The sequence below is a fragment of the Macrotis lagotis genome, chromosome 1 (genome assembly GCF_037893015.1).
Source record: "Macrotis lagotis isolate mMagLag1 chromosome 1, bilby.v1.9.chrom.fasta, whole genome shotgun sequence".
NCBI lineage: Eukaryota > Metazoa > Chordata > Mammalia > Peramelemorphia > Peramelidae > Macrotis > Macrotis lagotis.
This window is the reverse complement of record NC_133658.1, coordinates 933,317,848-933,333,074: the sequence shown is the minus strand read 5'-3', so window position 1 is coordinate 933,333,074 and position 15,227 is coordinate 933,317,848.

Here is a 15,227-nt window from a genome sequence, read left to right as displayed (position 1 = left end):
TTAAATCTGAATGACATAGTTATTCTCCACTGTGATCCAAGAAAATCCCAAAGAATTTATGATGAAAAATTCTATACATGTCCAGAGGAAAAAAGGACTAATTCTGAATGTCGATCATAGCATGCTTTTTGTTTCCTTTTTGTTTTTGTTTTCTTTTTTGTGGGTCAATGGAGTTAAGTGACTTGCGCCAGGTCACACAGTTGTTAAGTATCAAGTGTCTGAGGTTAAATTTGCACTCAGGTCCCTCTGACTTCAGGGCCAGTGCTCTATTCACTGTGCCACCAAGCTGCCTGCTTTTGTTTCCTTTTGGTCCCCCCCCCCCCCTTAATGTAGCCAATATGGAACTATGTTTTTGCAGGACTGAATAGAAATAGTCCACTATTAAATTGCTTGTCTTCTCAGGAACAGGAGACAGAAGGAAAGGAGAAAGAATTTGGAACTCAAAAAAATCCCAACAAATTTTAAAGAAACATGTGGTTAGAAGAAATGTTTTAAAAATTTTGATTTTGACACCAAAGCCAGAAGAGCAAAATCAGGAATAAAAACCCCAACTACTTCACAAATGAATATTGATGCAAGAAATTTTAATAAAATTCTAGCAAGAAACCTATGGTATTGTATAAAATTGGACTTTCAAATGAAAGATTTAAAAGATGCCCACAAAAAAGTAAATAAGAAAGGGAAATCAAAAAATAATCAAAAGGGGTAAACTGTACATTCCCATAAAGAAATTATTAGAACAGTTAGAGGTACTCTAGAAAGAGATCATTGGAGTTGATTACATTGGAATTTGCTAAAAAAAAAAGGATGGTGAGAAAGAGGGGTCCAAAAATCTTAACTCTGATGCAGTAATGCAGATAGTAACAGGAATGCAGGGTTTGTCAATATTAGGAAAACTATCAGCAAAAATGACCATGAAAAACAATACAAATTATGTGTTTGTCTCAAGAAACACACAAAAAGCTTTTGACAAAAAAATATAACATCCATTTCTATTAAAAACACAGAGTAGTCCCTATCTGAAACAAAGAGCAACCATTATCTGCAAAGGGGACAAACTAGAAGCTTTTCCACCAACATGAGGAGTAACTCAGGGATGTCTATTATTGCCACCATTATTCAGTATTGTATTATGTGCTAGGTGTGGCAATAAGAAATAAAAGAAACTGAAGTAATTCAAAAAGGCAATGAAGAAACAAAGTTATCATCTTTGCAGATGATATGATGTACCCTTGGAGAATTCTAGTGAAGCCACTAAAAAACTGAGTGACCCAATGGACAATTTGCACAAAGTTGCAGGATGCAAAATAAATCCATACACATCTGCATTTGCATATATTGCCAACAAAATTCAACAGAGAGCCACAAAAAGGGAAATTTCATTTCAAATAATTGCAGATAAAATCAAATACATGGAAGTCTACTTTCCAAGGCAAACTAAGGGTCTGGATGAATACAATTACACAATATTTTTCATATAAAGACAGATCTAAACAACCAGAGATATATTAATTGCTCATGGGGAGGTTGAGTCAATGTAATAAAAATGACAATTTTACCTAAATTTGTTTCTCTAATGCCTTCCCAAATAAACTACCAAAAATATTTTATATGACTTAAAAATTAATAAGAAATTTCATCTGGAATATGATAAGGTCCAGAATATTAAGGAAATCAATGAAAAAAAAAGAAAAAATGGCCTAGCAATACCAGATCTAAGGCATATTACAAATCAGTAATCTTTCAAATAGTGAAGTACTAGCTGAGAAGTAAAGTGGTGGGTTCTGTGGAATGGATTAGACATGCAAAACACTGGGAGTTAAATTATCATAGTAATATAGCCCTTGATAAAACTAAAGATCCCAACTTTTAGACCAGAACTTATTATTCAAGGAAACTGCTGGAAAACTAGAAAGTAATCTGGCAAAGATAAGGTAAAAATGGGTACGTGATTTAGACAAAAAGTGTGGTATCATGTAAATTAGTGGAACAAGGGAAAATGGACATGACAGATCTATGCCTAAAAGAAGGTTTATGACCAAATCAGAGATAGAGAGGATCATAATAAGCAAACACATCCATTCTGATGTTTGCAGTAACAAAACCAATGAAACCAAAATTAGGAAGAAAGAAGGGAACTGGGAAAACATTTTTACAGGTTTCTCTGATAAAGTTCTCATTTCTCCAATAAGAAACTGAGAAAAATTTATAAAAATTGAAATCATTCCCAAATGAATAAATAATTCAAAGATTTGAATAGGCAGTTTTCAGAAGAAGAAATCAAAGCTATCAATAGTTATGTAAAAATGCTCTAAATCACTATAGATGAGAGAAATGCAAATTAAAAGAACAGGGTGGTTCTACCTCCTAACCTATCAGATTAACTAAAATGAAGAAAAGCAACAAGGGGCATATACTTGAGAAAATGTTGAAAAATAAGTACAATAACACTCTTCTGGGGAAGTTGTGAACTGGTTCAGCTATACTAGAGAAGAATTTGAAACCTTGCCCAAAGGGTGATCAAATTGTGCAAACTCTTTGACACATCAACAACCACTTCTAAGTCTGTATCTCAAAGGGATCTATTTCTAGCAGGTGTTTTTTGTGGTAACAACAAATTAGAATTTGTGGAGATGCCCATCAACTTCTAATTCTTCCATTCAATGGAAGAACAAGTTTTTGTATTTGATTGTGATGGAAAACTATTGTTCTTTTAAAAATGTTGGAGTGGGTGGTAAGGTTTATATGAAGTGAACAAAGCAGAAGCACATTGTACACAGTAACAAAACGATAGTGGGTATAGTGGATTTAGTGCTGTATCATGGTAGGAAGACTCATCTTCTTGAGTTCAAATCTCTCCTTACTGGCAAGTCCTTCAACCATGTTTGCCTCAGTTTCTTCATTTGTAAAATGATTGGACAAGAGGCTTTACCAAGACAATCCCTAAAAAGTCATGGCTCCTCTGATCAAGGCAATGATCCAAGTCAGATCTAAGGAGCCATGTTGAAAAATGCCCTCCACCTCCAGAGACTGAGGAACTCTGAGTGCAGATGGAAGGAGACTCTTTACTCTTCATTTTGTGTTGTGATTGTGTGTTTTCCATTGTAACATGGCTAATGTGTGAAAAGATGTTTTGCTTGATTGGATCTGAAATCAATAGCATGTTCATTGCCTTCTCTAGGTAGAGGGGTGGGGTAGGAGGGAGAGAATTTGAAACTCAATTTTTTTCAAACAAATTTCTAAATGAATATTAATATTTTACATGGAATAGGGACAGATTTAATGAAATAAAAAGGTTTTGAGAAAGAAGAAAACAGAGTTGTGGGTGGGTGGGAAGAATGAGTTCGGGCTCTCATTTGTCAACCAGATTTGCAACCTCCATGGAGGAACAGGTTGGAGAGGTGGGAGGCCAGAGGGGTAGTCTTTCTTGGACCTTCTGTAACCTTAGTTCACCCCAAAGCTGTCCCCACCCTCTCACGGACTGAGCCAGGACTGAGGGAACAGAAGTGGGTGAGACAGCACTTGTCATTGAGGTGTTAATGGAACTGCTGGGAACCAGGGGCCAGGACAGGAAATGGAGGAGCAGGAGAGAGGGAGGCCTCTGAGTACTGGGTAAGCCCAGGCTTCATGTCTGTGTGTCCCCTGGGTCCTGAAATACTGAATAGGACTGTGGGGGATCTAGCATGTGGATAGAGAATAAGGGGGAAGTATGCTCCAGCTCTGCCTTTGCTTACTGCTCAGCCCCTCCCCTGGAGTACCAACTCTTAATTTACCTGCCAATTCCCTGACTCCCCTCCTCCTCCATATCTCGAGGCCCAGCTGCAGGTCAGCTTTAGTTTGGGAGGATGGAGGAGACTTGGGAGATTGCCTGAGCCCCTTTTATCAAGCTCTATCTCCCCAGCAGAAGTAGGGAGGCTAGTCCCTCCTTGGCCCCAAAGCTTACTGGGACTTTGTAGCCATGACCTCATTGCCCTGGCCAGGGCAGCACAGGCAGATCAGGGAGCTCAGGGGTGGGAGGGGAAGAAGTTCCTCAGATCAGAAGAATTCTAGGGTAGAAACATGGCAGCTCCAGGGCCATGAAGAACCTGATTCCCAGAGGAGAGCTGGCCTTGCCCCCATCCAGGCTCTTGTGGACACAACTGGGCTGGAACCTAAAGTTGAAAAGCAGCCTTCCCCCCTCGAAGACCTGCCACTTAGCTCCCAAGGATGATCCTATATCTAGGGAAGCAAAGGGGTCTGAGGGAGGGACAGGCTGGCCCCAGAGGTTTGAGATGAGTAGTCACAGAAGGCCTGACCTCAAGGCCAGATTACCCCTCACCTCCCTTTTATCCATCTTCCCAACCCCCAGCCAGGAATATAGGGAGAATAAATAAAGGGGAGCCACCACATCCTGGCTTCCCAGCCAGCAACACTGCACGTGTGCAGTCTAGGAGGTCTGAAATGCGAAATCCAAGCCCAGGCCACAGGTGGGCCATACCCAGGGGCTGACATGCCTGGATCCCAAAATGCATCTGTGGAGTCTTTAAGAATGGCAGCTCCTTCCCCCAGGGCTCAACAAGTCAAGGGCTTATTCCCCTGTGATGTTACCTAGAGCATCCTTTGAGGATAGGGAAGGACCTAGTGACCATTGAAGCCCATGCCATCTACAAAATGCAGGGCATTCTGAAGGCAGGTGTGCCAGGTAGCCAGTGGAAGTAAGAAGGAAGGGATGAAGAAACAAAGGAATAAAAGAAACTCATTTCTTCAGGGCTCCCAAGTGTCCTTTCTCTTTTCTTTTCTTTTCTTTTCTTTTTTTTAGGTTTTTGCAAGGCAGTGGGGTTAAGTGACTTGCCCAAGGCCATCCTTTCTCTTTTCTAAGCAGCACACAAACAAAGAAGATAGGGGGTGTAGGGAAAGTACTGGGTGAAGGGGGGAGATATTCTAGGGCCTTCTGAACTTCCGATCAGTGTTATTGAACTGAATTCATTACAGCTGATCTTCCACCCTTGGGGAGGCTCCTAGGAATGCACACCTGGAACTACTTTACAGATGAAAAAATGACTTGCCGAGGCTCAGAGGCAGAGCCTGAACCCCCATGGCTCAAGCCCAGGTTTATTCCACTTGAGACAGATTTGAGGGAGTCGATCCTCTTAAGGAAAGGCATCTCTCCCCCTGGGAAGCCCTGGGGTCCTTTCCTACTAAAGGGGGTGCAATGTAACTCTAGGAGAAGCTTTAAGGCAGCTGGGAGGTAAGGTTCCTTGAGAGTAGCAGAGGGGAAGCAGCAAGTTTCTCCTGGCCTAGCTCTGGGGAACCACATAGCACCTACCTACAACCACCCCCTTCTGCAGGTACTCAGCTAGTCCAAGGTGAATCCTTGGCCCAAAATTATAGTTTGCTACCTTTGTATGCAGTGATCTCTCTGTCTCTGTCATTATCTTTCTGACTGTCACTGTCTCTGTCTCTGCTTCCTTTTCTCTATCTCTGCCACTGTCTCTCTACTTCTGTCACTGTCTCTGTCTCTCTGGCTCTGTTACTGTCTCTGGCTCACTCCGTTTTTGTGTCTCTCCCCATCTGGTCCTCTGTGACTAAGGTCTCGAACCTCTTCTTCCTCCTCCCCACCTCCACCCACTTCAAGTCTGCCAGGAACACTCATGAGCTTCCTCTCAACCAATTATACCCTTTGGTAATTTTCTCATCTGAGCATGAGGGAAGTGGGCAAAGGAGGGAGAGGAAGGGGGCTTGTGTGTCAACATCTCTGAGGAGAAGACAGGGAGGATGAAGAAGGCAGGAAGCAGAGGAGGAAAGAGATAAGGCAGACTCCCAGCCAGCCAGCAGCTCAGCCCCAGCTTCCCACTGCCTAGGCTTCATGACCTTGGTTAGCTGTGAACTCATGGTGACTGAAGGAATACAATGGAGACCAGGGGAGGGGTCTGGGGGCCAGAGAAAATCTGCAATCATGTATTGACTGCTCCAGGGGGCCTCCAGGGCCCCTTCCTCTTCTGGATTCCCAAGATCCAGACCAAGGTCTCTAAGTCCTGCAGTTCTTAAAGACATTTCTCCCTGCACTTCCCCCAAGCCTGCCCTCAGGATGCTACCCAAGATATGACTTACCAGGGCCAAGAAATACTGGAAGCTCCCTTCACCCTTGCACCATTCTCATAGAATAGAAGCCCATGATCTGAGGCCTCTGCCTCTCACCAGCTGCTCCTGCCCAGAGCTACCACTTTTTGGAGGAAACCCAGGCCAGTCTTCTCTTCTTCCCCCTCCTCATATTTTTTATTCCAAGGTGCCTCTTCCTTTCCCTGCCTTCCCCAAACTGCCCCCCACCTTGTAAGCTCCATTTAATGAGCTATCTTATGCTGTTAGAATGTAAGCTCTCTGAGGGCAGAGTCTGTCTTTCTCTGCTTGTTTATCATGGACTCTTACCCTCTGGATCATATGACTTTTATTGAATTAAGCTCTTAATAACTGTTTGTTGATTTGTTTCACTCACTGGACAGAGGGCTCCTGCATGTCCTGGGCAGCACTAGAAGAAATGAGCAGATCCCAGAGAGACAGACTGGTGTTGACAAAGAGGATCTGTCCTGTCCCAAGATGGAATGGGCCATCCCAAGAGGGGGAAGGTGCACCTTCCACAGAGACCATCAACCTTTTTTCATTGCATGACCATTTGCTGTGATGTCAAAGTTACCTGAACTCTGACTGTTCTTCCAGCTCTGAGGTTGAGGGCGTCTGGGATTCCTAAGGTTCCCCCAACCTGCCTAGTCCATAATCCCTTGATATGGATAATCTGGAAACTGGCCAAGCTGAAGGAGCCCAAGGTTGCCATGTGGTCCTCATATGCACCTACATGCCAAGAATCAGCTCCATCCTCACCTCTGACTCTCACAATTATTGCTTTCATTCAAGGCTCTGCCCATTCTTCCCTCCCCCCTGGCCTTTAGGATCCTCTTCCCGCTCCAATGACCCTGAATTTCCTTGTCTGTATGAGAGTGGCATCACCCTCCAGTAATAGAGTGGGACCGGGAACTTCTCTCTTGGTTGAACTGAGTTATCTTGGGAGAGCTCCTTCACTCTGTATTGTGTAGCATGGATCCTTCAATATAGACTTTCTCAGATTTGAATTTTGCTCTGATTTGGATAAATGGGTTTCTTTGTTATTTCATGCATGTTAGTTAGGAATGGACAAGCCCCTCGATGGAAAGTTGAATCCCTCTATTGAAAGATAGCAATCAGAAGTTAGGTAGAACTTGAAAACCACATCCCCTGGATAAATAGAATTGAAGGGAGCAGAGAGATAGTATTCTAGTCTGGCATCCCCTCTCTCTGAAGAGAACAAGTTATCCAGGTTTCTGTGCCAAACATTTGCCTCCCCTCCTGCCTTGAAGTAAATTTTACTTTGGTGAAGGGTGGGAGAGAAGATGCTGGAGATGTCCCTACTGCTTCCTTTGAACCATACAAGGAGATATTCATGGTACATGGGCAGGTAATATTTGTCCTTCATACTTAAAGGAGACCACAATGTCAGGGAGGTGATTCATTACAAGTACATGAATTGGATTTGAGTGAGGGGTTGCTGTACTAATTCACCAACATCACTTTTTTCCTCCAGAGTCATCTGGATCACCTGATTCACCAAAAACCTCTCCACTCATCCTGGCTGGGACCTTCAGATCCCACATCTACCCAAAGGTCCCCACACCTACTTAGAGCCAGGAAAGTGGTGGGCTAACCTCCAGATGAGCCCCATAGAGAAACTGATTCTTCTATGATTGTCTCTCTGTCATTCCTCTTAGGGCTCAGTGGGGCCCCTTTGTTCATTCCTCAAAACTCCCAAACCTTTTTTACTCCTCATTCCTTGGTTGGGTCAATTATGACTCTTCATGGCCTCATTTGGGGTATTGATGGCAGAGATACTGGCATGTTCACCTGAACTACCTAACTCTCTCCTGTGACTCCAAGAAGCTACAGAATGCGCAGTGGCCATACCCCGTACCTTTAAGTGGATGGGATAAAACAGGCTGAGGGTAACTAAGGGGACTCACATCAATCAGTGAGTTAGAGGGCTGTCTAACCCAAGCATGTGAAGTCTTCCACTGGAAGAATGGGTAGATGACAACAATTCATTCCAATGCTTATGAAGTCAGCTGAAGCAGGTGCTGTGAAGTACTCAGAGCTTGGTGAGACATGGAAGACACCAAGGTCATCCACTGCATCTAGAACCATCATCAGGTGTCTTGGCTGTGTCTTGCCACTGAACAATGATGACTTTGTGAAACTCTGCCACACTTTAAATCTAATTCACACACAAATCAAAAGTCATCACCCATACCACTACCATTCCTATTTCAAAGTCCTATGGTGATAGCAAGTAATAAAGCAGCAGGGACATTACACTGGGAGCTATAGTCACAACCATGCACATAGGTAGCCCAGGTCATATGATTGTTTCCTCATTGGAAGTAGGAGTGGGATTAAACAACCCCCTGGGTTTTTGAAAAACCCTTTTAAGGATTGCACTCCTCCCCTCCTGTTGTTAGAGAGGGTCTAGATAAGATGGTCTAAATATTGTCTGCTTATCCAAGCCTGCCCTGTTTGTCCCAGCTGGTAGGAATCCCACAGTGCAGTTCAGACACAAAGAAACTGCAAGAGTGTCTTCAGAGAAGATTCCACTCACCATTGGTGCATGGAATGTGCACACAGTTGTAGAAAGCACAAGATCCAATAGATCTGAAAGACAAACAACTCTTGTTGCAAGAGAACTCAGCAGGTATGACATCCAAATACAGTCCTGAGTGAAACAAATGAAGGTTGGCCTCCTGAAGTCAGAGCTGGATACACAGTTTTTGGAGTGATCACAGTGAAGAGGAGTTCCATGAAGCTGGGGTAGGTTTTGCAATCAAAACTAATCTGGTCAACAAGTTTGAATGCCTACTAACAGAAGTGAACTTGCAGTAAAATGCCAGGCTATCTTCATCAGTGCTCATGCTCCCACCATGATAAACCTTATAGACCAAGACATAAGAAGACCTGTAGACCCTTATCATCAATATACTAAAAGAAGATAAGCTTATAATTATGGGTCACTTTGGTGCTAGAGTAGGATCAGATTACCAGACATGGCAAGAAGTCCTTGGGAGAAACATGATTAGAAGCAGCAACAGCAGTGCTCACCTACTACTGAAGACTTGCACATCTCATGACCTTCTCATCACTAACATGTCTTTCATTTACCTAAACACAATAAAACTTCCTGAATGTATGCTCTTAGAAAACATTGGCATCTAATAGACCATATGATTGTAAGGAGAAGAGACAGACAGGATATAAAAGTGACAAAGGCAATATGTAGTGCAGAGTGCAGGACTGATCACAGACTCATCCACTCCTAGCTAAATATTCATATTCAGCCAAAGTTGTGGACCCAAGGCAAAACAACTACTAGAAGAAGTAATGTCAAGACACTCTCTGAGTGGGAACAACTTGATGCTAAGTGGAAGGGAAAGTTAGGCCAACACATAGTTGACAACAGTGGAGCAGAAAAAGAGTGGGCAGCTTTCAGAGATCTGGTGTACAACACTGTTTTTACTTGTGTGGGTCAGAACACTCTCAACCAAGACTGGTTTGCTGGAAATGATGGGGAAATACAGAAGCTGCTAAATGAAAAACAGAGTACTCCACAGGGTTTACTGGCAAGACAGTTCATCCATTTCTGAGAAGACAGAATTTAATTTCATGAAAAGTAAAGTAGAAGCAAAGATTGGAGAGATACAGGAGACTTGGTTCAGTAAGAAAGGAGATGAAATTCAATTTTCCACAGATGTTAACAGTCAAAAGTATTTTTATGATTCCTTGAAGACTATTTATGGGTGAAAGACCTTTGGTGAATCTCGGCTACTTAGTGTGGAAGGAGTCATATTGATTAACGATACAGACATAATTCTAGAGAGATGACTGAACACTTCCATGGAGTTCTTAACAGTTCATCATCAATCAATGCAGAGGCCATTTACCATATACTTCAAATTGAAGTCTAACTATCCCTATATGAACCTCTAACTGAAGAAGAGGTTTTGAAGGCTGTTAGACTCCTTTCTTTTGGCTAAGTACCTGGTGCTGATTCTATTTCAGCTGAGATTTACAGAGTGTGTGTGTGGGGGGAGACCAATGCTCATCCACAAGTTGCTTGAAATTTTCCAGATTATATAGCATGAAGAGGTTATCCTACAGAAATTTAAGGATGCCTCCACTGTTTATCTCTATAAAGAGAAAGAGAATAGATTGTGACAATCACAGGGGTGTTTCTTTATAAGTCACTGCCAGTAAAATTCATGGAAGAATCCCCATCAATAGGCTTATCCTTCACCTGGAAGATGGTCACCTCCCTTGAGAGCCAGTGTGACTTCAAAAAGGATCAAGAAATAGTCAATATGGTGTTTGTTGCCCATAACTCCAAGAAAAATGCCAAAAGAGGAACAGAGGTCTGAGTACAACATTTGTAGATCTGACCAAGGTATTTGATAACTATCAGTCATGGGGACTTATGGAAGTTCATTGATTTTATACTTAATCTCATGATGACATGCTTGCTCAAATTCTGAATAATGAATGATGCTCTCCATATTTCCCAGTCACCAATGCTCCCATGCTTTTTAGCATGATGTTTTCAGACATGTTATCAAAAGACTTCACTGAGGATGAATACATCATCAAGATCAGCTACCACACTGATGGTAAATTCTTCAACTTGAAAAGGCTACAAGCCAAGACCAAAATGAATGGAGTGTTGGTGCATGATCTTCTGTTTGCAGATGACTGTGCATTCAGTGCAGCCTCTGAAGCTGAGATACAACAAAGTTTAGATCACTTCTCTGCTGCTTGTACTCATTTTGACCTAACAATGAACACCATGAATACACAGATGCTCCATTAGCCAGCACCACACCATCTATATATATGGAACCAGCCTACAGCAACTTGTCAGTGTCCTTTCCAGAGAGGGACACATTGATATATCTATATATATGGAACCAGTCCTACAGCAACTTGGTGGTGTGCTTTCCAGAGAGGGACACATTGACAATGAAGTGGATGTATGCATTGCCAAAGCTATCTCAGTACTGGGAGACTCCCCCAAAACGTGTAGGAGAGAAGTATTAGACTGACTACCAAACTGAAGGTTTATAGAGCCATTGTGCTGACTTCATTGCTATATGCCTGTGAAACCTGGACTGTCTACCAGCATGGCATGTCAGGAAACTGAATTGCTTCCATTGAAATTGTTTTTGGAAGATTCTGAAGATTACCTGGCAGATACCAGATACCAGACACTGAGGTCATTTCTTGAGCTAAACTGCCTAGCATTCCCACAAGTAAGGACAACTACAATGGGCTGGCCACAATGTTAGAATGCCAAATATACTTCTGCCAAAAAGACTATTTTATGTAGAACCCATCCAGAGCAAGCACTCACTAGAGGGTTAAAAGAAATAATGCCAGGATACTCTGAAGGTCTCCCTTAAGAACTATACAGTTAGTTGTGCAGCATGGGAGACATTGGCACAGGACCACCTGCCTGGCATGCCTTTATCAATGAGGGTGCTGCATTCTATGAGGAAGGCAAAATGGAAGCAGCTCAAAGGAAACCATGACATGCATAAATTTCCTCGTGTTCCCATGGACTATTTTTGGCCAACCTAAGGAAGAGCATTCCAAGCTTGTTTTGGGCTGATCAGCCACAGGAAAACACAGTGTCATGTGTTTCAAACATAGTGATGTCATTTTAGTCTGCTTTGGTGGTGGACAAGAATCATTGGGACTCCTTTGTCCCTTCCTCAAAACTCCCAAACTTCATCTACCCCCTCCTTCCTCAGTAGATCACTTGGTTCAGTCAGGTATGCCTCTTCATGGCCTTATTTGGGACAGAAAAAGATACTGATGTGGCATCCCATTTCCTTCTCCTGTTCATTTTACAAATGAGAAACTGAGGCTAATGGAGTAAAGTGGCTTACTCAAAGTTACATAGCAAGTCACTATGTGAGGCCAGATTAGGCCTCAAAATATTGCACCATGTCACTCTACCAATTGTACCACCAGGTTAGCCTGTAAGTCAGTTACCAAGCACTTATTAAGTGCCTACTGTTATCAGGCACCATGATTGATCAGTGTTGAGTATACAAGGAAAGGTCAAAACTTGCTACTGCCCCCAGGGAGCTCACAATGGAGAGAGCGAGACAACAGGCACAGAGTTGTGTAGAAACAAACTATGAGCATGGTAAACTGGAGCTAATGAACTGATGAAGGCCATGAGCATTAGGGGGGATCTTCAAAGTTTTCCTGTAAAAAGTGGTCTTTCAGCTGGTCCTTCAAGGCAGCCAGGAGAACAAGAAGAGGGTGGGGTGCCAGACCAAGGGGCCAGCTAATGAGAAGGAGGTGAGGCAGAGATGGAGATTCTCATGGGAGCAGACTGGAGTCACTGGTTTGCAGAGCCAGGGGACCAGGGTGAGTGGAAGAAGATTGGCAATATTGTGAAGGCTTTTAAACACAGGTGTGTGTTCTTGATCCTGGAGGGAACAGGGATCCACTGGACATTATTGAATGATGTGTATGGCAGTGGGGGGAAGGGCAGGTGGAGCTTTTGTATCTTACCCTCCTTCATCTTAGTAAATAGTTTGACAGCTGAGGGAGAATGGCCTGTAGTAGGGAGAGACTCAGGGCAGTCAGACCCCAACAGTTGTTGCAATTGTCCAGTGTCAGCTGAGGAAAGTCTACACTGGAGAGGAAGGGATCAGTGTCAGAGAGAGAGAGCGATGATGATGATATTATTGCTAGATATGACCACTGATGATCTTTGGAATGAGAGTGAAGAGTTGTTTACAGCCACATTGGCTGTAAACCCAAATTGGGTGATGCTCTTAGCAAATTTCCTCTCCTTCTATGTTATGGGGAAATGAATGCCATCTCTCTTAAAGGCCCTCTTCTCCCTCCCCTTATTTCAAAGCCCCTTTCCAAAGTTACCTATCCTCTCATCTACATCAAAGATGAGGAAGCTCTATTTTTTTTGTCCAAGTCATGCACAGGGATGACCCTGCCCTCTATCACCTCCCATCCCACCTGCTCCAAAGCTTATCCCATCCCTCATTCCCTCTCCCTCAATGTTCTTTATCTTTCCTTGGTCTTCACAGATTCAGGTTCACCCAAACCTTTATATAATTTGCTTCATTTGCTATTGACTCAAGTCTTCATCTTTTATTTCTAATCCTTCTCATTGCCAAACTCCTATCCTTTTACTCACTCTCAATCCACTTCTTTCTCCTTCCTTCATTGTCTAAACTTCTGCCTCTGTCCTAGGTTTCCAATTTCTCCTAACTTCTGACTTCCCCTTAGCCTCCTCTGAGGACAGCTCATCTTCCTAGAAACCTGCTTCCCCCCTTAACTTCATTGGCCCTCCCCTTGCTTGTTTGAACCCTTTATCTTAACCCATTTGTTGGCTCCCTAGCTGCTCTCCTCATTTTCCTCTTCTCACCACACTTACTTGCTTGGATATGAGCTGCTCTTTCAATCAGAATACTGTGATTTTATAACTCAGAGTTATTCCTTCTTAGAGACTTTATTTAGCAAACAGAGTGGCCCTTAGTTAAAGACAGTCTTAAGTATTCTAATGGGTATTCTAGTTAGTCCACAAAGAAAAGATTATTCAGTGATTGGCAAAGGCATAAGAGACCTTGGGAAGTTTCAGTATCAGAGAATAATGAGGGGAAGATCCAAAAGCCTTCCTCAGCTATGGGACAGAAGCAATTGCAGGAATGTGGGCATGGATGATGACAAGGGGTCAGTTCTTTTCAAGATTACACACAAATACACAGTCACACACATACATATGCACAGACACACAGATACACACACACACACAAACTGGATACAAGATTTGCATATAGCAGGAAAATGCTTCATATGGTCTGACTACTGAATAGGGAGTCTATGGAAACTAACAGGATCAATTGTTCCTTCTCTGGGATGTTTCCAAGGCCCTCTTCTCCCTCCCTTTATTTTAAAGCCCCTTTCCAAAGTCTCAAAAGATGAGGAAGCTCTATTTTACTTGGGTGAGACCAGGTTGGTTGACTGGGACTCAGGCTTAAAGATTTCCCCTCTGATCCTAGGGACTTGACATTAAGCAGCAGCTTAATCTCTTCTGGCTAACTGTAATCAGGCCCCTTCTGGTTTTTGAGCAAACTATCTATCTGCATTTATTCACTTTATGTAAAAGTCTTCAGACTGTGAGTATTTGTGTCTTGTGATGGTTTTTGGCATGAGAATGTGGTAAGTGAAGAGCAAAAATACCCAAATGAAACTTCTAGCTGATAATTGTTTTTGATTGTGGATTTACTGGTTTTGCTATTGAGCTGAAAGCCACTGTGGCCTGCCCTAAGCTGGAGACTGAGGACTTCATGATGAGAGATAAAACCCCTTAGGTGCACATATACCTTGGGAACTGACTCAAGGGTGTAGTTTCATTCAGCTAATATTTGGTGTTCTGATCCTCATGTTTATGTTCAGCTGTTCTTGCTAGAAGACCTCATGGATTCAGGTTCCTTGACCTCGACCATTCTTATCCCATCAAACCCAGCTCCCGAAGCTTCTTAATCACCCCCCACTGACCTTTGTTACTAGTTACTAGATCTTGGGCAGAGCCAGGGAAGCAGGAGCAGGAGCAGAGGCAGGAACAGTGGTGAGAAGGATCCAGGAGAGAGCAGTGACCTAACCAGGAGAAGATCTGCCTCCATGGAGAATCCCAGAAAATATGTGTTTGTGAAGGGCATCCCTGTCGAGTCTGGAGGAGGGAACCCAGGCCGACATCAATATGATGCATAAGCTGGTTCGTTTATTGATCACAGGATACATACTTTTATACTCTATATTTACGTAACCAATTACATAAGTGTTTTAGCAAGCATTTTTTTCACATGCATGCCTTGTGTATGTCTTAGGTGATTGTTTTGAGAACCAGTGTTCTGCTAAACACAGAGAAGACTGTTTTGAGAACCAAACAGTAATTTGATAAACAAAGTGAAGAAGGTAATTATCTCAGAATGCGCTATCTGAGCCTGGGAATATACCTCCTTAGCTCAGACATGCAGCTACTCCCTTATCTAAACTCTGAAGTACATCTTGCTGGTTAAAGCACATAACTATTTCTGTGTTAACCCTTCATAGCTCTTAGCCTGGAATACATATAACACAACACATCC